Source organism: Schistocerca serialis, chromosome 9 (genome assembly GCF_023864345.2).
Source record: "Schistocerca serialis cubense isolate TAMUIC-IGC-003099 chromosome 9, iqSchSeri2.2, whole genome shotgun sequence".
Lineage (NCBI taxonomy): Eukaryota > Metazoa > Arthropoda > Insecta > Orthoptera > Acrididae > Schistocerca > Schistocerca serialis.
Genome location: NC_064646.1, coordinates 478,903,517 through 478,929,587, shown reverse-complemented (window position 1 = coordinate 478,929,587; position 26,071 = coordinate 478,903,517). Strand labels below are relative to the sequence as shown.

General features: G+C 40.8%; 1 protein-coding gene across 3 annotated transcripts in view; it reads right to left on the bottom strand.

Annotated features, from left to right (window-relative positions):
- The window catches only part of LOC126418730 (fatty acyl-CoA reductase 1-like), a 498,968-nt gene that overhangs the window by 139,441 nt on the left and 333,456 nt on the right, over nucleotides 1-26,071 (bottom strand). Inside the window, exon 1 of one of the 3 annotated variants that reach the window (XM_050085639.1) lies at nucleotides 9,800-9,869. The exons of the other annotated variants lie outside the window; for them this stretch is intronic. The gene's annotated coding sequence lies outside the window, so the exon portion shown is untranslated. Of the gene's footprint in view, nucleotides 1-9,799; nucleotides 9,870-26,071 lie in introns of those variants that run through there. 3 annotated transcript variants of the gene reach the window in all.

Below are 26,071 nucleotides of genomic sequence, written 5' to 3'. Positions count from 1 at the left end.
CAAGATCAGGAGGGGTTTCTTCTCGCTTACCTTTAAGATTTACATGTCTGCATCTATTCAACTAATGTCAGGATAGTGTTGGTCTTTCAACTTTTCCGGAACACTTTCAGAAAAACCAACATGAATTACATCAGACACAGATTTTGAACACATTAAGGTAAGAGACAAGAACAATCCTCACACTACAAGAATATTACTATATAAACAAGACCAAATAATAATACCTGCAATGTATGGTGCTCCATATGTGTGTAATCACACCGCTAAAGCGAATACAAGTGGATAAACAGAAACGAAAAGTCAAGCACAATGAAAAGAAAAGTTTGTGAGGTCATGTTACCAACATAGCCGCTATTTTGGAAGCAGCCAACTTGAATGCAACTCCTGATTTTCAAATGGAAAGGTGGCACTCGACATATCAAACACATATCCCATTACATAAGAGAAAGAAAGGCGCGTTTTGTTTGAGCATAGCTTAATTAATTCTCGAGCTGTGGCTGAGGTTTCTTTCTAACGTGTGATGTTATAGCTGATGGTGTTAAGACGTGGCAAATGCACTGACATGGTCCAGATATCAGCAAAGGGAAAAACCTGTCTTTTAACAGAGAAGTTTAACCAGCGCCTTTCACACTGTATATGTAGAACTTTTTTTCCATTAGTTAATGTGCTTGTATTTTTTGCAAGTTGAATCCTGTTGCTGGTAGGTTGACTGTATTTGTGGGTGCGCCTTTAGAGAATCATCTAAATTGTTATTAGTATTGGACCGATGAGGTCTTCATTAGGTTACACACATGTGCTATTTCTACTGATGGTCACTACCCACTACCCTTCCCCTGAGGATATGATCACGGTCCTCCACCACCCATCACCCCCACTCACCCTCTCCTCCTCACCCCGTGGATCAATTGTTTCTAAGCCCCTCCCACTTCATCTTAAAACTGGAGCACTTCAGTGGGTGGAGCTGTGCGCCGTAGGGAGAGGAACATGGTGTAGCTGTATGTCCATAAAAAATTGATTTTATTGTAATTATGTTAAGTAATGTCACCTGAGGTCTAGGGAGTGGATAAAAATAATAAGAAATTAAATTTATATTACGTGATATTCGTCACTCCAGGCGTCAGCAGAAAACACACACAGGGAGATACGTAAGTACGCTCATTTTCCAATATTCTCCGGGTTTTTCCCTATTTCCACAGTTTTATGTATTTTCTTAGAGTTTTAAAATATTTGTCATATTTTTCCACAGTGTAAACTTTTTTCCTTATTTTCCCACAATGTAAACCTTTTTTACTTATTTTCCCACGCTATCACCATATTACCGATTATTCCATAATATTTTATAGTGTCAATTACGTGAATTTCGTCCCACTGCCATCATCACATGAATGCAGTTTTGCATCACATTATGTTAAACTCATTTCGTTTACGTCATGAAACTCTAAGTAAATTGGTGGTGAATGTTACGAGGTAAGACACAATGACATTATAAATTACTAACTTCACTGCATATTATGCTAAATGGATGCGAATAGCGACGTAATTTATGGTATGAGACATTATGAGAGCCCAGTGTGTGGCTAGATTAATAGCATCGTGACATATTATGCGAAATAGTGCTAAATATTAGAGAAATTTATGGTACAGGACACGATGACTACGTAAGTGTGTGGCTAAATTAATGGTGGTACGGTGTATTACGTAAAATGGCGCAAATTTTTGTCCAGTAAGGTGTAAGTCTCAAATATATTCATTATCTAACGTAACATTGTTTCTGAATTTGATTCTTGCGAATTATTAGAGGTTTTTGTAAATGTTAGACAACCCATACCTGTAGGTGAATTGTGGACGGCCACCTAGCAGAAAAACCAGAGCTCCTGCTGACCTCTCCATACATCAATACTATGTGTTTTAAGATGAGAACAACATGTATGACACTAGTGTGCAACGTCATAGCATAATTATGAGGTTTAGCGCTTCTGGAAGAGAAGATACTGAGAAGGCCTGGCTTAGTCACATATGAGATGAGGCAGGCTATGGCCAAACGCATCGTCGATGTCGACCTCGAGGACATTAGATTTCGGACTGGACGAGGATAGGAAAGGGAATTATTAAGGGAACAACATACACACTCACAACTGATTTACGAAAACGACAGGAAACCATTTTCCATTGTAGACAATGGCATTGAATGACTGAACTGGAGTACAAGTGGTACTGGAGTGACAGAAAAGAGCCAATGCGACTGTTGTGATAACAAAGCAACAATGGAACCGTCAACGAAACAAGTGCATAAATACGGTATGTACAACAATTAGCACGCTGCTGCAGTTACACACCTAGATTACGAGGAACTCAGCTTTGCGTTCACTGGATAAATTGCCACGAACGCACAAGTGGGATGTTAGCACGGAATGAAATTCCTTGAATTGCTGCAGCTGCCACCTATTGCCTGGCTGCGAACGAGGGAGCAGTTAAGAATGCAGCGAACCATCTCGCCAAGAATGGTAGAAGTATTTACATGATTTAAACAATATGTATGTGTAGTCTTCTCTGACATTACGAACTTGGTGGCTGGCACAAAACGGATTGCTGCGAAATGAAGTATTCGGTTAGCAGACCAGTAGTAACTAGCTAATGCCTACATGTTCAGCACCGGATATATATGGATGACTTTGCACATAAGCGTTGCTAACATTTTAAACGCCAAGCACTGTGCCGAGTGTCACTTTAACGTCTATTTAACTAAAACACGTGATCTGCCACTTCCACAATACGAAGGAAATGAAACATTTAAACTTGTATTTCAAAACTAATCGTTGATACTAAATTTATTATCACAAACCTGCTCCTACAGCCACTAAAGGACGAAGCTGAGACACGGCACATGAGGGACAGGAAGGCGTTCGTTTAAGCGAACAGCAATGTGAATATATGGAAGGAATAGCAGGCCATCTCTTGAAGGAAGAAAAATTTTTGTACAAACGCGAGCGTTGTCGTTAGCCCTCACGGTTAAATACTGCTACCGGAGTAACAAAAGTTACTCAAGTGTCTGAAGATTTAGAGTAAGTTCATTATTAGTTGCATAGTCTCGTGTAACTATTACATCTATATTCTGGCCTATAGTATCTGATGCGTCGCAGTACAACAAAACTGTGTTGATTTGGGAGATGAACGTGGATGTATTTCCACTCTGTTTAGGCTTCAAGTATCGTACAAAACAAAGTCTGACATTCCACTACCATGTTTAGATCCTTATTATAGGTCTAGTTGTATGATGATACTACGGTTAATCTGTGCAATATGTATCTGGGAACAAACTGCTCTTGAGTTTGTGGAAGGTCTGATCTTTGGTGTGTACTGTGACGGTTTTATTTACATTTTAAATTAGTGTTGATTATATTTCCATATGATATTTGAATGTAGTAAGTTTATTTCCCTTGACTGTCCTATTTTCCTAACGTCGGCTTTTGTCGGTATTTATCTGCCGAGCAACTGAAGTAACTCTTGGTTTCTGTGCAGGAGTGAATTGTCGAGTTCTGTTCTTGCGCAAGCAAACGGCTACGCTGTAATACTTGTCTGTGTAACAGCAGACCTTCGTTTGCTGAGTGCGTGCACTAGTTTTCAATCACGGCTTCTTGGAACCAGGGCCACTGTAAATCGCTTACCGAAGGCTGCCTGACAGAGAAGAATGAGTGTTTAGATAAACAGAAACTTCCCGGACATTTGTCTGGATCCAAACTGTATTCTAGAGTTGCAAAGCTGACTGCGAATTTTATTTTGTTCGGTCTGTGTGGGTGTTAATAATAGCACAAAAAAGTATAAGTTTATGGATCTGCGACAGGAAATCTTGCGTGATTTGGTATGGAATCTGGACCGGAAGAAATTCCTTTCTTAGGTGATTTAAGCTGGTTTGCCGTACCTAGAATATCTATTTCTTAGTAGTTTGCAGTTGTTGATTCGAATTTTGCAATATTTACTTAGCCGTCTTGGGTGAAGGAATTACGAAAAACCGTATTTAGCAAGTGCTCTCTACTGGTGGACAGTTCCAGTGTCGCAACGTACATGAATGACGACTTTCACACCGGCACTGGAAATTTAAATCGTGAACTCCGGACAGTATTTATGCATTAAGTATGATGTCATGTAGTCTTAGGTTGCTTATGATTCGAAGGGTAGAGGGCTGTTAGGGTTCAAATGGTTCGAATGGCTCTGAGCACTATGGGACTTAACTTTTGAGGTCATTAGTCCCTTAGAAATACTTAAATCTAACTAACCTAAGGACATCACACGCATCCATGCCCGAGGCAGGATTCGAACCTGCGACCGTAGCGATCGCGCGGTTCCAGACTATAGGCTGTTAGGGAAGTAGGCTGGATTTTAAAGTGTGTGAGTGCCATTGTAGTAGTTTACAGAATATACGTGTTGAAAACAAGTATATGTGAAGAAAGTTGCACATGATCAAACTAGAACCTAGACCCATTTGCTCACAAAGCTTAGGACGATTGGTTGTATTTAGGTGTAGCGCTTAAGTATGATGAAATTACACACGCCACGGTAAGATCCAGGATCTTTAAACTCCAAGGCTCAGGACGATTCTTAAGCTTCCGATATTATGTAACCTTGTATTGTTTTAGGTCTAATGGGCTGTTCATTACATGGAACAATGTAAAGTAGGTTAAAGTAATTATGGTAGAACCTTGGCTGTACCAGAAGCAGCAAATTACCCTTACATATGTAACATTTCATCTGTGAGTTTAGAATTCTATAAATGAAATGGTAACCGCTACCATAAGCAAAACAGATTAATTACCTACATTTACGCGGATACTCTGCAAATCACACTCAAGTGCTCGGCAGAGGGTTAATCGAACCAACTTCACAACAATTCTCAGTTATTCCAATCTCGAATAGCGAGCGGAGAAGACAAATACCTATATCTTTCCGCACGAGCTCTGATTTTCCTTACTTTATTACGATGATAGTTTCTCCCTACGTATCGCGGCGTCAAAAAAATATTTTGGTATTCTAAGGAGAAATTTGGTGATTGAAATTTCGTGAGAAGACCTCGACGCAACGAAAAACCCCTTATTTTAGTGATTTTCACCCAAAATCCTGTATCATATCCGTGACACTCTCTCCCCTATTTCTCGATAAGACAGAACGTTGTGCCCTTCTCTAACTTTCTCGATGAATTCCGTTAATCTTACTGTAAGTTAAGGATCCCACATCTCGCAACAGTACTTGGAAAGGAGACGCACAAGCGTAGTGTAGTCAGTTTCTTTAGTAGATCTGCTGCATCTTCTAAGTGTTCCGCCAATAAAACGCAGTCTTTAGGTCGCCTTCTCCACAACATTTTCTGTATGTTCTTTCCAATTTAAGTTGTTCGTAACTGTAATTTATAGGTATTTAGATGAATTTGCGCTTGTAGATTTCACTGATTTAGCGTGTAATTAAAGTTTAATGGATTTCTTGTAGCACTCATTTAGATGACCTCACACCTTTCATTATTTAGGGTCAATTGCCAATTTTTGCACCATATAGATGCGTTACCTAAATTGTTTTGCAAATGGTTTTGTTCTTCTGATGACTTTAGTAGACGATAAATGACAGCATCATCTGCTCAGATTGTCTCCTAAATCGTTTATATATATATAAAGAACAGCAGAGGGCCTACAACACCACCTTGGAGAACACCAGAAGTCACATCTATTTTACTCGAGGACTTTCCGTCAATTACCACGAAGTGTGACCTTTCTGAGAGGATATCATGAGACCATTCGCAGTTTGATTACAAGCCGCTTAGAGGTGCGTTGTCGAAAGCCTGCTGGAAATCTAGAGGTACGGAATCAATTTGAAATCCCTTGTCGATAGCACTCAACACTTCGTGTGTGTAAAGAGCTAGTTGTGTTGCACAAGAAATATGTTTTCTAAATCTCTGTTGACTATGTGGCAATAAACCGTTCTCTTCGAGGTAATTCATTGTTTTCAAACACAATATATGTTCCAAAATCCTGCTGCATATCGACGTTATTGCTTTTCTTTAATATTGGTGTGACCTGTGCAGCTTTCCAATCATTGGGTACGGATCTTTGGCCTCGAGTGGTTGTACATGTCTGTTAAATATGGAGCTAGTTCATGAGCATACGCTGATAAGAGCCTAATTGGTATACAATCTGCAGCGGAAGGCTTGCTTTTATTAAGTGATTTAAATTGCTTCACTGCTCCAAGAATATCTATTTCTAGGTTACTCGTGTTGGCAGCTGTTCTTAATTAGAATTGAAAATTGTGGAAAAAAATTTTTGGGAAAAATTTTTTGAAGACTGTGTTTAGTAACTCCGCTTTAGCAGCACGGTCATCGATAGTATTTTCATTGATATTGCGCAAAGAAGACATTGATTGGGTCCTTCTGCTCGTATATTTTACGTAGAACGTAGCACTGTTTGGATTTTCTGCCACGTTTCGAGACATGGTTTCGTTGTGGAAACTATTATAAGCATCTCGCATTGAAGTCCGCGCTAAATTTCGAACTTCTGTAAAACATAGCCATTCTTGGGGATCAACTTCGTCGTTTGTTAACTTATTTGGTACAAATCTCTCAATTGTTGTCGATACTGTTTCTCTGAATTCAACCCATATCTGGTCTAAATTTACATTGTTAATTTCGAAGGAGTAGAGATTATCTCTCACTAAGGCGTCAAGCGGATTTATACCTGTTCTTCGAAGAGATATATGTATATTTTTCTTTTATTGTTGGTGGACATGGGAGTTACGTTATTCATTCTCATTACGACAACCTCATGTTGATTAACCCATGAATCCGTTTTGATGCTCGTTATCAGCTCTGGATTATTTGCTGCTAAGAGGTCACGTGTGTTATCACAACCGTTTACTATTCGAGTGGGTTCATGAACCACATGCTGGAAATAATTACCAGAGAATGCGTTTTGAACAATTCCAGATAATGTTTAATGCTTACCTCCGGCCTTAAACATGCATTTTGCCGGCCTGAGTAGCCGGGCGGTTCTAGGAGCTTCAGTCTGGAACCGCACGACCGCTACGGCCGCAGGTTCGAATCCTGCCTCCGGCATGGATGTGTGTGATGTCCTTAGCTTAGTTAGGTTTAAGTAGTCCTAAGTTCTGGGGGACTGATGACCTCCGAAGTTAAGTCCCATAGCGGTCAGAGCCATAGTGCTCAGAGAAATGCATTTACGCCAACTTATCGACGGTAAATTGAAGTCACCATCAACTATAATTCTAAGAGTTGGGCACGTGTATGTAATTAGACTGAAGTTCTCTTTGAACCTATCAGCGATTGTATCATCTGTGTTGGGAGGTCGATAAAAGGATGAAATTATTATTTTATTCCGGTTGCCAAGAATTATCTCTATCGATGCTAACTCGCAGGAACCAACTACTTCAATTTCGCTGGAAGATAAAATACGTCTACCAACAACAAAGACGCCACCACCAACTGTATTTACCCTACCATTCTCACCACCGTTAGGTCCTCCACGTAAATTATTAGCACTAGCTTCCCGCTACAAACATCACTGACATTCACATTTATGCTACTTTTAGGATTTTAATGTCAACAGGCATTGTCCCATTTAAAAATTCGTAATTGTTGTATGAAACTGCACTTTCGCCAACGTCTCAAAATCTGTGTACTGGCAGCAAATACGCGCCTTTTGTTACAATTTCGCGCTGTCGAAATCGTTATCGACAGTGCCTTCCAGATCCGAAATTATTGCACTGCATGTGTTAAGTGATTCACCCTCTGGACTGCCTACGTGGTGGAGTTGTGTATATAGAACACAGGTTTGTTCTCTGCTGTACCTAAAAATTCCAGTCATTTGTAACCAGGATAATTACTACCAATGTGCAAGACTAGGACGCCGCCTAGAGCGACAAAGAGCAGACATTATTTGCGAATCATGCAGCGAAAAAATTGACCAAATGAGGAGGAAAAATTGGAAAGATGAGAAATGAAAACACCTCATTATTTTCAAAGGCATAAGGAGCAATTACTTAGTAAATCTTTACTTACTTTGACGAAAGTAAACACATTATTCTCTGCTGTACTTGAAAACTCTGATCAGTTGTAACCAGAGCAGTTACTGCCAAGAGGAAAGACTAGGTGGCCGCCTGGGGAGACAAAATTTTAGGGACGGCGAAGGGCAGAAAAAATTATTTTCGAACCTGTTGTGTTGGTTGAAGAGCCAACACCGTGTTACTAGTGGAGGCCGAAATGCACGCATTTTAGCCTACGCAGGCTGGCGTGAGGAGGGAAGAACTATATTGACGTGGGGTCCGGAACATGACAAGGAATTAGAATTCAGAAAGCGGACGTAATTAGCTTGATACTTAACTTTATTCCATTAATGATGAACGTCGCTCTTGACGGTACATGATTCACAATATTATCTGCTCAGAATACATTCGTAGTAACTGGATATGGCGCCTTCCTAGGTCGTAGCAAATGACGTAGCTGAAGGCTATGCTAAACGCCGTCTCTGCAAATGAGACCGTGTGTAGACAGTGGCAATGTCGGCTGTACAACTGGGGCGAGTGTTACGTAGTCTCTCTAGACTAGACCTGCCGTGTGGCGGCGCTCGGTCTGCAATCACTGATAGTGGCGACACGCGGCTCCGACGTATACTAACAGGCCGCGGCCGATTTAAAGGCTACTACCTAGCAAGTGTGGTGTCTGGCGGTGACACCACAGAATCAAACAGTGAAAAATTTGTCCAAAGTGAGGAGAAAAAATTAAAAAGATGAAAATGTAAAACACCGCATTGTTTTCAAGAGGGTGCAGAAACTGTCGAAACTGCTAACAATAGTGCCTTCCTGGTCCGAAATGACTGCAGTGCATGTGCTAGGTGATTCACCCTGTAGACTCCCTACATGGCGGAGTTGTGTACATATAACACAGGTTTCTTCTCTGCTGTACTTGAAAACTCTAGTCAGTTGTAACCAGGATAATTACTACCAATGTGCAAGACTAGCACGCCGCCTAGAGCGATAAAGAGCAGACATTATTTGCGAATCAAGCAGTGAAAAAATTGACCAAATGAGGAGGAAAAATTGAAAAGATGAGAAATGAAAACACATCATTTATTAAGTAATTGTTCCGTATGCCCTTGAAAACACACTTACTTTGACGAAAGTAAACACATTGCATCTACCTACCTCAAAACTATAGCAGCAGCTGCTGAGCACAAAACGGAAGTAAACTTTGATTCATCCATGTCGAGCGCTGGAACGGGGGCGTGGGCTTTCTTACGATCGTGTTGCGACTTGATTGATACCATACCTTCCTGAGTCCCTATCTTTGTTCTTTGTTTCTGCCTCTGTTGATATTTGTCATGCGTCAAATGAACTGACAAGTGTCGGCAGAAGATGAGGACGTTCGATCATGAAAGTTTAATGATCAAAAGAATGATAGGATATTTGCATTGTTGTGCCGTTGTATGTCGGTGGTTTCGCAGGGGGCGGATGGATACTGGGAGAAACCGATGGTAGTATAAAAGAGTGGGCGTCATTTTTTTCGATTCTCGCCTAGAGCGGAAAAACATCTAGCAACAGCCCTGGTTGCACCACAGTTACTTACACACTCTTCTGCACATTGTCATGTGTGATACTTTCTTGTTGCTTTCAATGAAATCGTTAAACACATATATTAAAAATTTGTTGCAGCTACAATATTTGTTTTAAGTAGTTGAGTGCGAAGGCCTTGGGTAGGAATTCTACAAATATAAAGGAAAGGAAAAAAATGCCGCGACGCCAAGATGTGACTTACGTTCGGCGAGGGCAAAGCAGCGACGTGCAGCGTACGACAAGCTTCACGGCAGTGGTGTCAGTTCTTGTCAATACATCGATCTCAACATTAGCATTCCGAGCAGTTCCGGTTGCGACATTAAAGCCGAATGCATTATCCTTGTCGATGTACTGAGGTCAAACGCACCGGTCACAGTATTAACATGCGGCAAGTGTCCTGGTTGCTTATGTATGCGCGATTCCAACCAGTGCCTTCTTTTAGTCGAGATATAGTCCAAAGTTTTTCTTTCATGAATTCTGTACAAAATCTCTTCTTCAGCAGTTCGATCTGCCCAAGTAAGCTTTAACATCGTTCCCTTATGGCACATTTCAAAAGTTTATATTCTCCTCTAACCTGAATCGCTCCTTGTCCTCACTTCACTTACGGAGAACGTAACGCTCCATACAAACAACTTCAAAAACTACTTCGTATCACTTAATTTTGTACTCGATGTTAACAATTTTCTCTTTTTCTGAAACTCTTTCCATGCTGTTGTCAGTCTGCATTTCATATATTCTCTGTTTCGTCAGTCATCAGTTATTTTACTAACCAAATAACAAAACCCATCTACCACCTCATTTAATAATCTAATTCCTTCAGCATTGCTAATGTAACTCTGGTGCATTTCATTACCGTTGTTGCACTTTTGCTGTCATTCATCTTATAACCATTTTGCAAGATACTACCTGTTCCGTTCACCTGCTCTTCCAATCACTTACTGTCTCTCGCAAACCTAAAAGTTCCCAATTTTGTTATTAATTTCCAACACTGCCTGCTCAAAGTGCAGACTGAATACTACCAGTGGTAGGCTACAACTCTGTCTCACTCCCTTCTCAGTTACTGCTTCACTTTCATTTTCTTCAGTTCCTATAGCTCTAGTCTAGTTTCTGTACAAGTCATAGAAAGTTTTTCGTTTCCTGTGCTTTATCCCTATTTTCTCGAGAATTTCATAGTTGGTGTTGCAGTAAGCATTGTAAAAAATTTCTCTAAATCTGCAAATGTTGTAAATGTAGCTTTTCTTTTCTTCTGTGTATCTTCTGAGATGAGTCGTAGTAGCGTCTGTATGTATCACGTTTTCTTACACTGCTCCGGAAAACTAAAATCATCTTCCCCGGGATCAAATTATACCAGTTTATCGACTGATCTACAAGCACTTCTTGTCTGTACTGTACAACCATGAGTTTTATCATGTCACAGTGACCAATGATTACATTTCCTCCCAAATCTAGTATTCTGTAAGCCGGGGGCCTCTTTGAAATTGTATTGTGACTTGGATGGTGTATAGCACTGTACTGTGTTGCGGAACGATCTGTTGTCGTTACACACGTACACTGGCCATCTCCAGACACATATTCACAGCACCTTTTCTGCTCCAATTTCATTCAGAGACTCGTCCCTCCAATTTTTCGGTTGTCTTAATGTTCATCTTAAATGACGTCCGAAGGGACCAATATGGATGCTGGATTTCCGTTCCCAAGAATAATTATTGCACCATAACCGTACTGGAAACTTGACTGGGTTGTCGAGTTGCTACTTACTTCCTAAAATTGTGGTTAATGTTAATGAAGACATTTTGGGTTAACTGAGGTGTAGTGAATGTGAAATACACTACTGGCCATTAAAATTGTTACACCAAGAAGAAATGCAGCTGATAAACGGGTATTCATTGGACAAATATATTATACTGGAACTGACATATTACATTTTCATGCAATTTGGGTGCATAGATCCTGAGAAATCAGTACCCACAACAACCATCTCTGGCCGTAATAACGGCCATGATACGCCTGGGCATTGAGTCAAACAGAGCTTGAATGTCTTGTATAGGTAGACAGCTTCAACACGATACCACAGTTCATCAGAAGTAGAGACTGGCGTATTGCGACGAGACAGTTGCTCGGCCACCATTGACCAGGCGTTTTCAATTGGTGAGAGATCTGGAGAATGTGCTGGCCAGGGCAGCAGGTGAACATTTTCTGTATCCAGAAAGGCCCGTATAGGACCTGCAACATGCGGTCGTGCATTATCCTGCTGAAGTGTAGGGTTTCGCAGGGATCGAATGAAGGGTAGAGCCATGGGTCGTAACAGATCTGAAATGTAACGTCCACTGTTCAAAGTGCCGTCAATGCGAACAAGAGGTGACTGAGACGTGTAACCAATGGCACCCAATACCATCATGCCGTGCGATGACGAATATACGCTTCCAGTGTGCGTTCACTGCGATGTCGCCAAACTCGGATGCGACCATCATGATGCTGTAAACAGAACCTGGATTCATCCGAAAAAATGACGTTTTGGCATTCGTGCACCCAGGTTCGTCGTTGAGTACATCATCGCAGTTGGTCCTGTCTGTGACGAAGCGTCAAGGGTAACCGCAGCCATGGTCTCCGAGCTCATAGTCCATGATGCTGCAAACGTCGTCGAACTGTTCGTGCAGATGGTTGTTGTCCTGCAAACGTCCCCATCTGTTGACTCAGGGATCGCGACGTGGCTGCACGATCCATTATAGCCATGCGGATAAGATGCCTGTCAACTCGAATGCTAGTTATACGAGGCCGTTGGGACCCAGGACGGCGTTTCGTATTACCCTCCTGAAACCACCGATTACATATTCTGCTAACAGTCATTGGATCTCGACCAACGCGAGCAGCAATGTCGCGATACGATAAACCGCAATCGCGATAGGCTACAATCCGACGTTTATCAAAGTCGGAAACGTGATGGTACGCATTTCTCCTCCTTACGCGAGGCATCACAACAACGATTCACCAGGCGACGCCGGTCAACTCCTGTTTGTGTATGAGAAATCGGTTGGAAACTTTCCTCATGTCAGCACGTTGTAGGTGTCGCCACCGGCGCCAACCTTGTGTGAATGCTCTGAAAAGCTAATCATTTGCATATCACAGCATCTTCTTCCTGTCGTTTAAATTTCGCGTCTGTTGCACGTCATCTTCGCGGTGTAGCAATTTTAATGGCCAGTAGTGTATTTGACTGACCAGGAAGAAATCTACTCCCTTTTGTAATCTAATTTAGTAATTATTTAAATAATATGTGTCTATTATTTACAATTTTCGAGACAGTGACTTATGGAAAATTACCCAGTAACGATATACTTCCAGGAGAGCGGTGTGCTGACCACATGCCCCTCCATATCCACATCCAGTGACTCTTGTGGACTGAGGATGACACGGAGGCTGATCGGTGCTGCTGGGACCTTCACGGCCTGTTCGGGCGAAGTTTAGTTTTTTAGTTTTTAGGTTGTGGCGACTCGTCGTTGAGAGGAGAACGTGAGTGAGCGATAGGAAGTGGACGAACTGTCGTGCACCGTGACCGCACTGGAGGAGGTTGGCCCCGCATTGGATGCACAATTTCACTGTAACACCCATTTTACTCGACATTCGAACAGTTTTGCTTAAATTTAAGTAGTGCTGCGATAGTAGGATGCATTTCTGAAGCGTTTTCGAGTAATCGAGATTCAAAGTTTTACGACCCTTTTGATTGCTGAAACTCCGTATATGTGAGGTGGGGCGGTCATCTTTTTTCCTGCAACTTGCTGCCGTCTGCATTTCAGGATTGGCTAACAGCGGGTCACCCGATATTTTTTGGCATATTTGGCCTTTACTTTGCTTGTGGCACGTAGGATTTATTGTGTGTTCTATTAGGTTTTTGTTGAAGAATGCCAAAGTGCTGAGTCCCCAAGAGGTAAATTCGCCATCACATACCCTCAGATTTAGTGCTAAGATTGCCCAGTGGATAGGCCGTTGAAAACTGAACACAGATCAAGCAACAAAACAGGAAGAAGGTACAATGAACTGTGAAAAAATAAGGAAAAGGCAGACAGTGAACGGTGCAAGCACAAGATGTGCAAATCGAGAGAATTAGAAGAGCCACGGCATCGTGTTGATGTCACAGAGTTGGACCATGGGGGAGGGGGGGGGGGGGGCATCAGCGTTAAAATCTATCACGTGCCCTATTATTTTCCACAAAATTATGAGCTGTCCGTCCGATCATTGACAAATCTGATCGCTGTATTCAGATTTGTCTCTGTGGTTTGGTGTAACGTCCGTTTGGAAAAGCGATGTGTACGGAAATGACCTATAATGAAATTTGATTTTGCACAAATGCTCTAGCAGCAGTCGGAAAGAAGTGGCTCTCGAATGGAAACCGCAAACGTTTGATGAGGAAGGGCAACTCAATTGAGTACTCCACCGGAAAACACCTCTAGTGTGTCATACACGACATTAGTGACAGTACGTGTGTAATATGACAGGATCATCTTAGCGATCCACGTTAACTTGTACACCTGGTGAGTGAGTGACGTATGTCTCCTTGCCCGAGGAAGTGTTGGGTTGGGTTTTTTGGGGAGGAAGACCAGGCAGTGAGGTCATCGGTCTCATCGGATTATGGAAGAACGGGGAAGGAAGTCGGCCGTACCCTTTCAAAGGAATCATCCCGACATTTGCTTAGAGCGATGTAGGGAAATCAAGGAAAACCTAAATCAGGATGGCCGGACGCGGGACTGAACCGTCGTCCTCCTGAATGCGAGTCCAGTGTGCTAGCCACTGCGCCACCTCGCTCGGTGTTCCTTTGAATGTGAATGTGATCACTCCCAGTGACATCATGAAAACGTAATAGTTTGTCACATAACAAATGAACGCAACAGTTTCACTAAGACACAGTTTCCGTAACGCTCTAAAAAAACGTTTGTTTTTAGCGTTTTCGACGTTTCGACTCTTGAATTCCTTCACACCCATTTATTCGTTGTTTCCCTATCTGTTAGAGGTCTACGTGACACCTCACCTGCTCTCACGTTTCATCACATGTACTTGCGATGGTAATATATTCTTGCCACATGTTCTATAACCATTCTATAGAATGGGAATTGCCAAGACTACAGAAAGAAAACAGACTCCTCTGTGATCGAACGAACGCTTCATAACTTTCTGAAAAAAAGGGACGCGATTGGGATTTGAACATAGATATCCCGAGTTTCAGTCCAACATTGTGACCAGATAACCACGACGCCGTGGCTCTTCTAGTTCGCTCGATGTTGCACATCTCGAGCTTGCACCGTTCACTGTTTCTATTTGGGTTCATTTTTCACAGCTCCTGATTTCATACGCGATACGTGTTCGGGTTTGGATGGGCTATCCACTGGGCCACCTTACCACTAAATATGAGTTGGCGTGCGGTGGGGAGTTTCTTTTGTCAAATGTACTTTCGATGACCAAAAGGCAGAAAAATTTCACAGGCTTCCTTCTGAAAGGAGCGAGGCAATAACAAGTGGAATCTTGCAACAGAAAATCAGCAGAGTTGACCGGCAGACTACAAGGGAAGCTCGATTCTGTGCAATGAGCACAGTGAATGGTGAAATTTCATTTACTTCGACAAAATATTGGCCGAGACATAACAGGCCAAAGTCCCCAGAAATTCACGCCCGCTCTGCCCCGAGTCGCGCATGCTGTGAAACAAGTGACTACATCTCGGTCATTATTTTTTCAACTAACTTTAAACTTTATCAGTCTCCATCAGGGACACGTGCGAAAGCTCTCATAAATTTTCGTCGAAATACGTGAAGGTGAGAGCAGGGAGGCCTAAGTGTGTTGACATGGAATGAATGACCCACTGGTGCAATTCGTTGTTGTGGTCGTATTCGCCGTTCCATGCCATAAATCAAATCCATGTTCAAGAAGGCAGAAAGGTGAAAGTTAAGTCAGTTGTAGCGTGGCTGAATGCACATACAGTCTGTGAGTAGGATGTGTTCGTTCTTTCTGTAACAAGCTCGACATACTTTCACATTTAAACATGTATTAAGAAAGGGCATATGACGTCACTAGTTATGTCACAACAATGCTTATGCTGTTGGGCCTAAAGGCTCTGCGTTCAACCCCCAGCATGTGGAGGTATCTTAATTTTCGAGTAAATTCGGCTATGCGCAATGCTTCGAAACCCCCCTGTCGTCGTCCCCCCCCGCCCCTATCTTTACCACTATGGTCTTAGGTTCAAACCTCTCCAGCCCCAGGCACACTGCCCTCCAGGCCCTAGATCAGCTCTGCTCACAAAACAGTGTAATTGCCTCAATTTACTCTGCGTAAATGGCTTAGTCTGCATGTATTAGGTTGGTGCATAAGTTCGCAGCTTTTCTCTATATGATTTATAAGAACATAGATACACATAACAGAGACATTAGTCATCAATAATATATTCTCCTTGACTATTTACAACATTCTGCCAGCACTGACGAAACTTTCCCATTCCGCGACTGTAGTAATCACGTGGTTTGAGGTAAAGCACTCATCGAGCCATGTTGGCAGCGCATTGTCATTGGAGAGGTATGCTTATCCTACAGTGATCTCCTATTATCAATTCACTTCAAAATGCTGCTTTACAACACAACGAACATGCTAACATAGCGTGGTTCTAATTGTGTAAATACCGGTTTAGCATCAGGTAATGTCTGAGGTGTATGGCAACGGCCTTGCCGCAGTGGATACACCGGTTTCCGTGAGATCACGCAAAGTTAAGCGCTGTAGGGCGTGGTTGGCACTTGGATGGGTTACCATCCAGGCCGCCATACGCTGTTCCCATTTTTCGGGTCGCACTCAGCCTCGTGATGCGAATTGAGGGGCAACTCGACTGAATAGTAGCGCCTTCGATCAAGAATACCATCGTAAAGACCGGGAGAGCGGTGTGCTGACCCCACGCGCCTCTTATCCGCATCCTCCACTGAGGATGACACGGCGGTCGGATGGTCCCGGTAGGCCACTCGTGGCCTGAAGATGGAGTGTTTTTAGTGTCTGAGAGGTAACAGAAGAGATTGAAAATATTCATCGTAATATGGAATTGAAGCTCACCGACATCAAATGCGCAGAACTATACAGGCAAATGAACTACAATATTAGGCTGATGACAATACAATATGATTTATCTCATCTTCTTGTGGACATCAGCACTATTGCAAGCAAGCCACAATCACCGACTTGTTTGGAGCTCCTACATTGAAGTTATCATCATTAGAAGATTCTTCAAATTCTGTCTGTTTATATCACTGAAGCGTAGATAATTTGTATTGGTTCTATAGTGTATTATGGATTGCAACAGATTGACTAACTTGTTGGAAACAACAAGTGAAAACAGTTTTCGATGACGCTATGAACTATGTAGGTGAATATAGCTTACAATGTGATTTAGAACAGGGTATGTATGCGTACAGTACCGAGATCTGCTACCATAACTTGTATAACTAATGTTAAGTCAGTAGAATTTGCAGTTACAGGTGGTATACCTAAAGATTTACTTCTTTTGGTTTCAACGTTATACAAGCGGAGTTGACAGGATATAAAAATCAGCTATTTAGGCAGTATTGCATGGATGAAAGGAAGAATGAATAATAATAAGAAACGTAGGTATGTTTTATTTCTGCAAGAAAAAAAAAATTTTAATAAGACAAAGTTAACTTACATTATCTTTTTATTGGAACTGTTCCAATGCTAATATTAACAGCAGAAGCAAGAAACATATACAACTGTGAGGTACAGGTCATACAGTTCCACACAGATTCATTCACATGCACACACACACACACACACACACACACACACACACACACACACTCACACACAAAACAAGTATGTTCAGTCATTCAATTAGCAGTGTCAGTATGGTAGGGTTTCAGTACCACACTCACAAATGACCCATTTACCGTCGTAACGGGACAGTCGGTCCTCAGTTGGAATATAGTCCATCATATGTTCTCACAATTCAAAATGCACTTGACTTACCATATGTGGGAAGGCATCCTCCCCGGCACTGTTATACAAACTCTTCAACTAATTCTCAACGGTAAGGTTTTTTGTAGTTCCATAACTCCACATTTTTAGCCGGTCTAGGGCTTGAACGTGTCTGTACGGCATGTGCGCATTTTGAATGAAGATCAACAAACTCTTCCATCTGCTGGCCATTCATCTCGTCTTCTACGAGACCGATGACCTCATTGTTTGCTGGTGTTATGCCATAAGGATTATGTGGCGTGTGTGTGTGTGTGTCGGCTTGATAGGGATGATGGTTCAAGTCTGGTAGACACAGGTCGGCGTCCGTCAATCGCGACAACTCTGATCTGTAACTGCTGAAACAAACTCCTTGCTTTGTTTGATTGGTTTCAGATACTATCTCCTTTTAACAGTCTCGTGTTCGCGACGGGCTTATAAGCTTACGCAAAACTTGATAACAGTAGTTCTTTATGCCCGGTTAGCAAATGAATGTTCAAACGTAGGAAATACCTCTAATTATAAATTCCACAATTCAAGCCGATGCCACATTATAGTCTTGCGAGGATGTTGACTTGTGAAGTCTTATAGCGCCGGTAAGGCGTCGTTACGATGCTACTTCAACGACTCCTACGCCGTACATCCAGAGATAAGGTATTCGCTAAATAACGTACAGAAGGCATCGTACTTGGATGTAACCTTACTGTTCCCTCTTAATAATGCCACTAAATCACCTTTAACTTCGGCGTTCTCTCAAGAAATAATTATTTCACAGTTATAAAGTTGCATTAAATGATGTAGCCGACACGAAACATTAAAGTTATATCTGAGTTTATTGCACGTCTGAATTATTTAACCACTTCACTTGAAAGCACACCGATCTGTCATTCAGGGAATTGAAGCTATTTGCATAAGGAATTCTGACATTGACTACAGCTTCCGACAACACGGGGTACCTGTGAATTCTTCATGATCGCGTGTAGATGTTTCCTAAACAAGGCTATATGTAGAGTTTATGTCCGCGTTTGGTGTATACTTCAGTGTTCGTGATTATCACAGATCACGACGATTAAGTCCCAAAATTGATTAAGTATCACACGATTTATTTTTTCCTTCACATATAATAACTGTTCCGTTGTCTGGCTAAACGGTAACTGTTATCTTACATCTGTTTAGAATTCTGACTAGTACGTCAAGACGACACTGGAAAAGACTTAAAACCCCAGATCGGTCTGAAACAATCTAGTAGCTGTCAATAGGCGTACTGCAAGAGAGCGAATAAACACCTCCATTGAAGTTTTACATCGTAGACGCAGCTCGATGCGGCTACAACTCTCTTCTTTGCTGAATATATATTTTGAATTCTTTATTTAGAGTTTCATGCTTCGTATCATCTGATAGTCTTTCATTTAGTTTTTTCCTTGCAATAAACGTTGTTAGTTACATAGTATTTTCGGTTAGTCAAACTTTCAGAAGTGTTAATATTTTGTTGCCAGTAGCTCCTGTCAAGACCAGAATAACTATTTTTTTTTATATCTTTTGCTACCAAAAGGATGTCATTAGGGGCTCTAGATAGTTAGTTAGTTAGTTAGTTACGTGTTCCATTGATCAATGATATGGAACGTGTCAAATGCACAGCAAATACGCACAGGAAACAAGTTTTTTTTTCTTTTTTGTTTACATTATAGCGTTATACCTAAATTTCTATTATCCATCCCATTCCCTTAAATGGCACAAAATGCATATATTATATCTCCAGATTTATTTACTCATATTTAAGAATTCATCTATGGTATAGAAGGAGTTGTCAAGGAGGTATGATTTCAGTTTGTTTTTGAAACTATTACTGATATCCGTCAGATATTTCATCTGTTAATTTATCAAAAAGTTTAATAGCAGCATATTTTGCCCCTTTCTGTGCCATAGATAGGTTAAGTGAAGGACTGTATAGCTCTTTCTTTTTTCTTGTATTGTAATCATGAATGTCGCTGTTGATTTTAAACTGGTCCATGTTGTTGAGAAAAAATTTCATTACTGAGTAAATGTACCGTCAGCGGTTGTAAGAATTCTTAACCTTTTAAACAGATGCCTACACGATGTGTGGCTATGAATCCCACACATTATTCTAACTACTTTCTTTTGAGCAGTGAACACATTTTTCCTAAGTGTTAAGCTGCCCCAGAACATTATTCCGTATGACATCAGAGAGTGGAAGTATGCAAAGTATGTTAGGTTACTAATTTCTATATCTTCAAAATTGGCAATCATTCTGATTGCAAAAAATGCTGAACCAAGTCGCTTTATGAGATCCAAAATATGAATTTTCCAATTAAGATTCTCATCTATATGTACACCCAAAAACTTAGTATGCTCTACCCTGGCTACTGACTTCTTCTGATGTGTTTGGTTTCTTGAACGAATTATACTTCTTGCAGCAGAAAATTGGATGAACTGTGTTTTTTCAAAGTTCAGAGGAAGCTCATTCGCAGAAAACCAATTAATAACTTTTCTGAAGACCTTATTTGTATCATTTTCTATCGGACTTTCTTTTATTGGATTAATAATTATACTTGTATCATCAGCAAACATTGTCAGTTCAGGATATTGTTTGACATAAGAAGGGAGGTCATTTACATATATCAAGAACAGGATACATGATCGAACCTAGTGGAACACCTAATGTAATTTCACCCCAGTTAGATGAAGTGGCAAACTCCTTTGAATCACTTGAAGCATATAAAGAGAGTTTTTGCTTCCTGTTCTGTAGATATGACTTAAACCACTCATATGCTGTTCCATTTATACCATAGAATTGTAATTTTTTAAACATAATGTTAGATTATATGTGGGGTATTATAATTATCAGCCTCAAACCTTGACATCTCAGTTTCATCAGGATTGCAACTTATTACTTCATGTGCATCATAGCTCTTCCCCTAATGAATGAAGCTGTGAGTATCCATATAAAGTAACTTAGGGTATTTAAAATGAGGTTCGGCGACCTTGAAACGAAACATGTCCATGTGAAGCTTAGACAGGCCTAATAAACCGCCATAGACAGGTTTCGTGAACTCTGCCGAAACCATCATATTGGAGTTTTGAGTTCAGTTTCATTGCTTTCACAAAAACAATGATGAACTTTTGCAAGTACACAAGTTATTGTTTTTTTATGTCACCCATACGTATTTCACCACAGTTGTGGCATCCTCAGTCCTTTTTTTTATAATTTTCTTGACACCCACACACACACACACACACACACACACACACACACAGGTTAACGAATATGATACATCAAATATTATTGTCATTTAAATTATATGTGCTCTTCACCTTTTACTTTACATTGTGTATGTCCTGTGGGTGCAAACCAAACTGAGCCTTAAATACTACACAATCTCAAGTGAAAACACGAGGGATGTTTGAAAATCATCTGCATCGAACTATTAATTTATTATGTAATCGTTAGAACGTATGTGATGGTAAAATTCGTGGCATATGCCCGTTTTTGGCCTTAGCATCGTAGTATTTTGCTCGTCCTTAGCTGTGACAAGTATGTATCTCACGTATTTTTTGTAGTTGACCTGAACCTGTGGCCACTGATAAAAGTTCAGGCTTAGGTATGGCGAATTATTTCGTGTAGTTTGTTATTCATGGTTTACATTTCTTATTTTGATAGTGTCTATTCACACTTTCTCCTGCTCGTTTGTAAATATTGCGTCCTGCTATATTGCTGTGTCTAGGATGCACAAATCATTCCAAAAATTTAATCTCTGATGCGCATCCGACTGTCGTTTGTTTACTGTTTTGCTTTGGTTTGACGTTCGCGAACTTTGATTCTGTTTCGTTTGTTCCCATTCTGAGGGCCTGTGTGCGTGTGCTGTATGTATATGTGTGTCTGTGTGTGTGTGTTTATGTGTGTGTGTATGTGTGTGTGTGTTTTATTTTGTGTTTTCCAGAAATTCGTTTAAAGTGTTGAATAGTGTTTCCTTATATAGTACTGTTTGGTCATTTATAAATTTTTTGCACTGTCTAAAAGCTGACTGGCTGTGGTAATGCTCTTCTAATGTTTAAAACTGGTACAGATAGTTACTGTGTTTTAGGATTTGGAGGTCTGTTCCTATTTCACTGGGTGGTAGCTGTTTTTCATGAGGTGATCTGCACTTTTGAGGTCTCTTAAATGTTCTGAGTAGCTTATCTTGAAATTTCTACATGTCAGCCCAATATATACTGAATTGCAGTCTTTTTAAGGTAAGCTGGTATATATCTGCTTTGTTGAATTTACCTGGGGTGGTGTTAGGTATTTTTAATCCTTTTGCAGAGTGTGTTCATTTTCTATGCCACATTTATATCTTGTTTCCTCCTAACATTTTCTATTCTGTGTGTTATTATGATATCAAATGTCCAAGTATCCCATGTTTTATCGTTGTTTGTGTTTTCTTTACCTTCTTTGCCTTGTGTGTTCTCTGTTGTGGCTCTAAGCACTGTGTGACTTAACATCTGTGGTCATCAGTCCCCTGGACTTGGAAGTACTTAAACCTGACTAACCTAAGGACATCACATATATCCATGCCTGAGGCCGGTTTTGAACCTGTGACCTTAGCAGCCGCGTGGTTACGGACCGAAGCGCCTACAACAGCTCGACCACAGCGGCCGGCTGGTCTCTGTTGTGTCGTTGTTCCTCGCATATTCTGTTGTGATACTGTTGAGTGTGTTCTGTGTCAGATGCGTTTTTATTTCACGGTTTAGTTTCTCAACAACATTTATTTTTCAACCATATTCTGTGGCAGTCTGCCTGGTTACGTTTAGTTCTTGTGTGTAGCCAACTTTGTCCATTCGAACTCTGTTCACTCTGTGTAGGAGGTACCTGAGGCTGGCCTGCTTGTGAGCTGTCGGGTGGTTTTCTGTGTTGTGAATAACTATGCTGGTTGATGTAGGCTTTCTGTACACTGAGAACCGGTGCTTGTGATTTTTGTTTTCTATTTTTAGGGGTAGGAAATCTATTTTTGCACTCTTTCAGATTCCAGGTGAAGTACACCTTTGGGTGAACAGACTGATGCCTCTTTGTAACTGTAATAGCCACTCATGTGTTACATCTAAGAAGCAAATTATCTCATCAACCTAAAGGTACCAATACATCACCAAAAGAAGTAATCGGTTGAATCGGTTGATAGGACGCATTCTGAGACATCAGGGATCACTAACTTAGTATTGGAAGGAAATATGTGTGGTAAAAATCGTAGAGGGAGACTGAGAGACGACTAAAGGAAACATGTCCGTAAGGATGTAAGTTGCAGTAGTTATTCGGAGATGAAGAGGCTTGCACAAGACAGAGTATCATGGAGAACTTCATCAAACCAGTCTTCGGACTAAAGACCACCACAACAACAAAAACAACATTGATCTTTATAGGCATTGCACACAGAAAATAGAGAATATGCGTGTGCAATATTTACAAATGTATAAATTTACATATTCTGGGGAACAAAGGTAATATGAATTGTAGGGAAAAGACGAAGAATATATAAATTGATACACCAAGAAAAATTCTTCTCAAGTTTGTCTTTTGACTTGAATATGAGCGACGGACTTTGCTTTCTATTCCTGATCCGTGATTTTTTATCACACAATCAATGAATGACAGAACACAGTTTTCCATGCACCCCGCAATCACAGCAGGAATCCTGAAGAGTAGCCTGCACACGTGTCATCGCATCATTTTTGCGGCTTGTGCACTTTGTGGTCGCCACCTTTGCCTTAAGCCGAATCCATTAATCACTCTTGTATACAGGATAGTGAAGAAAACAGTAGTTTCCCACTTCCATCTCTCCCCATCTCGCACACACTTACAAGTTGTCTCACCCATTTCGCATCTGATATGTCTGCGTCCCTCACTCTGGTGGAAATACTAAGCGACTAGCAGCATCAAGTAAAGTAATTTACCGTGAAATGTGTTTTGGTGGCCCCTCTGAAAATGTCGCTTCTTGAATGCATCTTTTTTTTTGCTGTATGTGATTTATTTTAATCAGTAACATTAAATGTATATTTGCATTCTACCCACAATATTTGTGTTTCGAGACTGTTTTTATAGCATACATCACCTTCCTTTTGCACATTTCAATGCTGTACAGCCACGGTCACACCAGACCTTTCGACAGAACTCCTTAGTCTGCATGGGGTTACTTCCTGAGTATTTTGGTACTGGGTGCTCGAGATCTCCAATTGCTCGGTACAGAGTAATATTCAAACCCTTCGTGATGTCCAGCTAGATAAATGATTTTATTTTCAAATCCCTTATATGTGACGGCCGAGTCAGTTTTTCACCATATAAGAGACCCAAGTACCAATTTCGTATAGATGTACTGCGGAAGTGGCGCCCCTCTCCTCAACGGTCCCACCGCCATCCCACAAACCTACTGTACTTTCTACGATTTCTTTCTCTGCAAATTTCTCAGATTTATGATTTTGTTAGTAACTTTAATGTAGATAAAGTATTATTGGTAACTATAATGAGGAAAAATATTGCAAACAACAAATCAGATTCATCATTTCAGGGTACTTCCTAAAAGTAATAGAAGTAAAATAACATGTAACTGTTCATGGAAACTATTGTAGTTGGGTTTTAGTTAATTTTCATTAATTAATAATAGCGCAAACATTATTAATTAGAGTGAAAGAACAAGGGATATAATTAAGAGTTGATGAAACGTACCTTCACAGCAATGCTACGTGAGACACCTGCTAAACCTGTTGGGTAGAACGGTGATTAGGATTGTGGAAAGGGCCAAATAAGAGTGGGCTCAGTTTCGCCTTAAAACTGTAATTTATTATAATCTAATAACACATTTACAACCAAAGCGGCACATAGCCGAACTTCTCCAACTACGGGTTTTAAACCCCCAATCTTTCACGGTTGAAGGACTCCAAACAAGAAATCTTAAAAAAATCAACAAGGTAATTTGAAGTGACTAAAGACACGCAGTTGCAATTACAAATAAAATAAATTATATAGGTTGAAAGCCTTAAGGCAATGGTGGATAGACAAACATAAACAAGATGCAACACAAACGGCTGAAGGCCCACAATAAAATTTTCAAAATTTCAAAATAAATGACCCTAACCTTTCAAACTCTCCCCATGCACCATGGACCTTGCCATTGGTGGGGAAGCTTGATGCCTCAGCGATACAGATAGCCGTACTGTAAGTGCAACCACAACAGAGGGGTATCTGTTGAGAGGCCAGACAAACGTGTGGTTCCTGAAGAGGGGCAGCAGCATTTTCAGTAGTTGCAGGGGCAACAGTTTGGATGGTTGACTGATCTGGCCTTATAACACTCACCAAAACGGCCTTGCTGTGCTGGTACTAAGAACGGCTGAAAGCAAGGAGGAACTACAGCCGTAATTTTTCCCGAGGGCATCCAACTTTACTACATGGTTAAATGATGATGGCGTCCTCTTGGGTAAAATATTCCGGAGGTAAAATAGTCCCCCATTCGGATCTCTGAACGGGGACTACTCAGGAGGACGTTATTATCAGGAGAAAGAAAACTGGTGTTCTACGGATCGGACTGTGGAATGTCAGATCCCTTAATCGGGCAAGTAGGTTACAAAATTTGAAAAGAGAAATGGATAGGTTAAAGTTGGATATTGTGGGAATTAGTGAAGTTCGGTGGCAGGAGGAACAAGATTTCTGGTCAGGTGAATACAGGGCTATAAATACAAAATTAAATAGGGGTAATGCAGGAGTAGGTTTAATAATTAATAGGAAAATAAGGATGCGAGTAAGCTACTACAAACGGCATAGTGAACGCATTATTGCGGCCAAGATACATACGAAGCCCATGCCTACCACAGTAGTACAAGTTTATATGCCAACTAGCTCCGCAGATGACGAAGAGATTGATGAAATGTATAATGAGAAAAGAAATTATTCAGATAGTGAAGGGAGACGAAAATTTAATAGTCATGGGTGACTGCAACTCTATAGCAGGAAAAGGAAGAGATGGAAACGTAGTAGGTGAATATGGTATGTGAGTAAGGAATGAAAGGGGAAGCCGCCTGGTAGAATTTTTCACAGAGCTTAACTTAATCATAGCTAACACTTAGTTCAAGAATCATAAAAGAATGTTGTATACATGGAAGAAACCTGGGGATACTAGAAGGTCTCAGATATATTATATAATGGTAAGACAGAGATTCAAGAATCAGGTTTTAAATTGTAAGACATTTCCAGGGGCAGATATGGACTCTGACCACAATCTGTTGGTTATGAACTGTAGAATAAAACTGAAAACCTGCAAAAAGGTGGAAATTTGAGGAGATGTGACCTGGATAAACAGAAAGAACCAGATATTTTAGGGAGCTTCAGGGAGAGCATAAGGGAACAATTGACAAGAATGGGATAAAGAAATACAATAGAAGAAGAATGGGTAGCTTTGAGAGAAGAAATAGTGAAGGTAGCAGAGGATCAAGTAGTTAAAAAGACGAG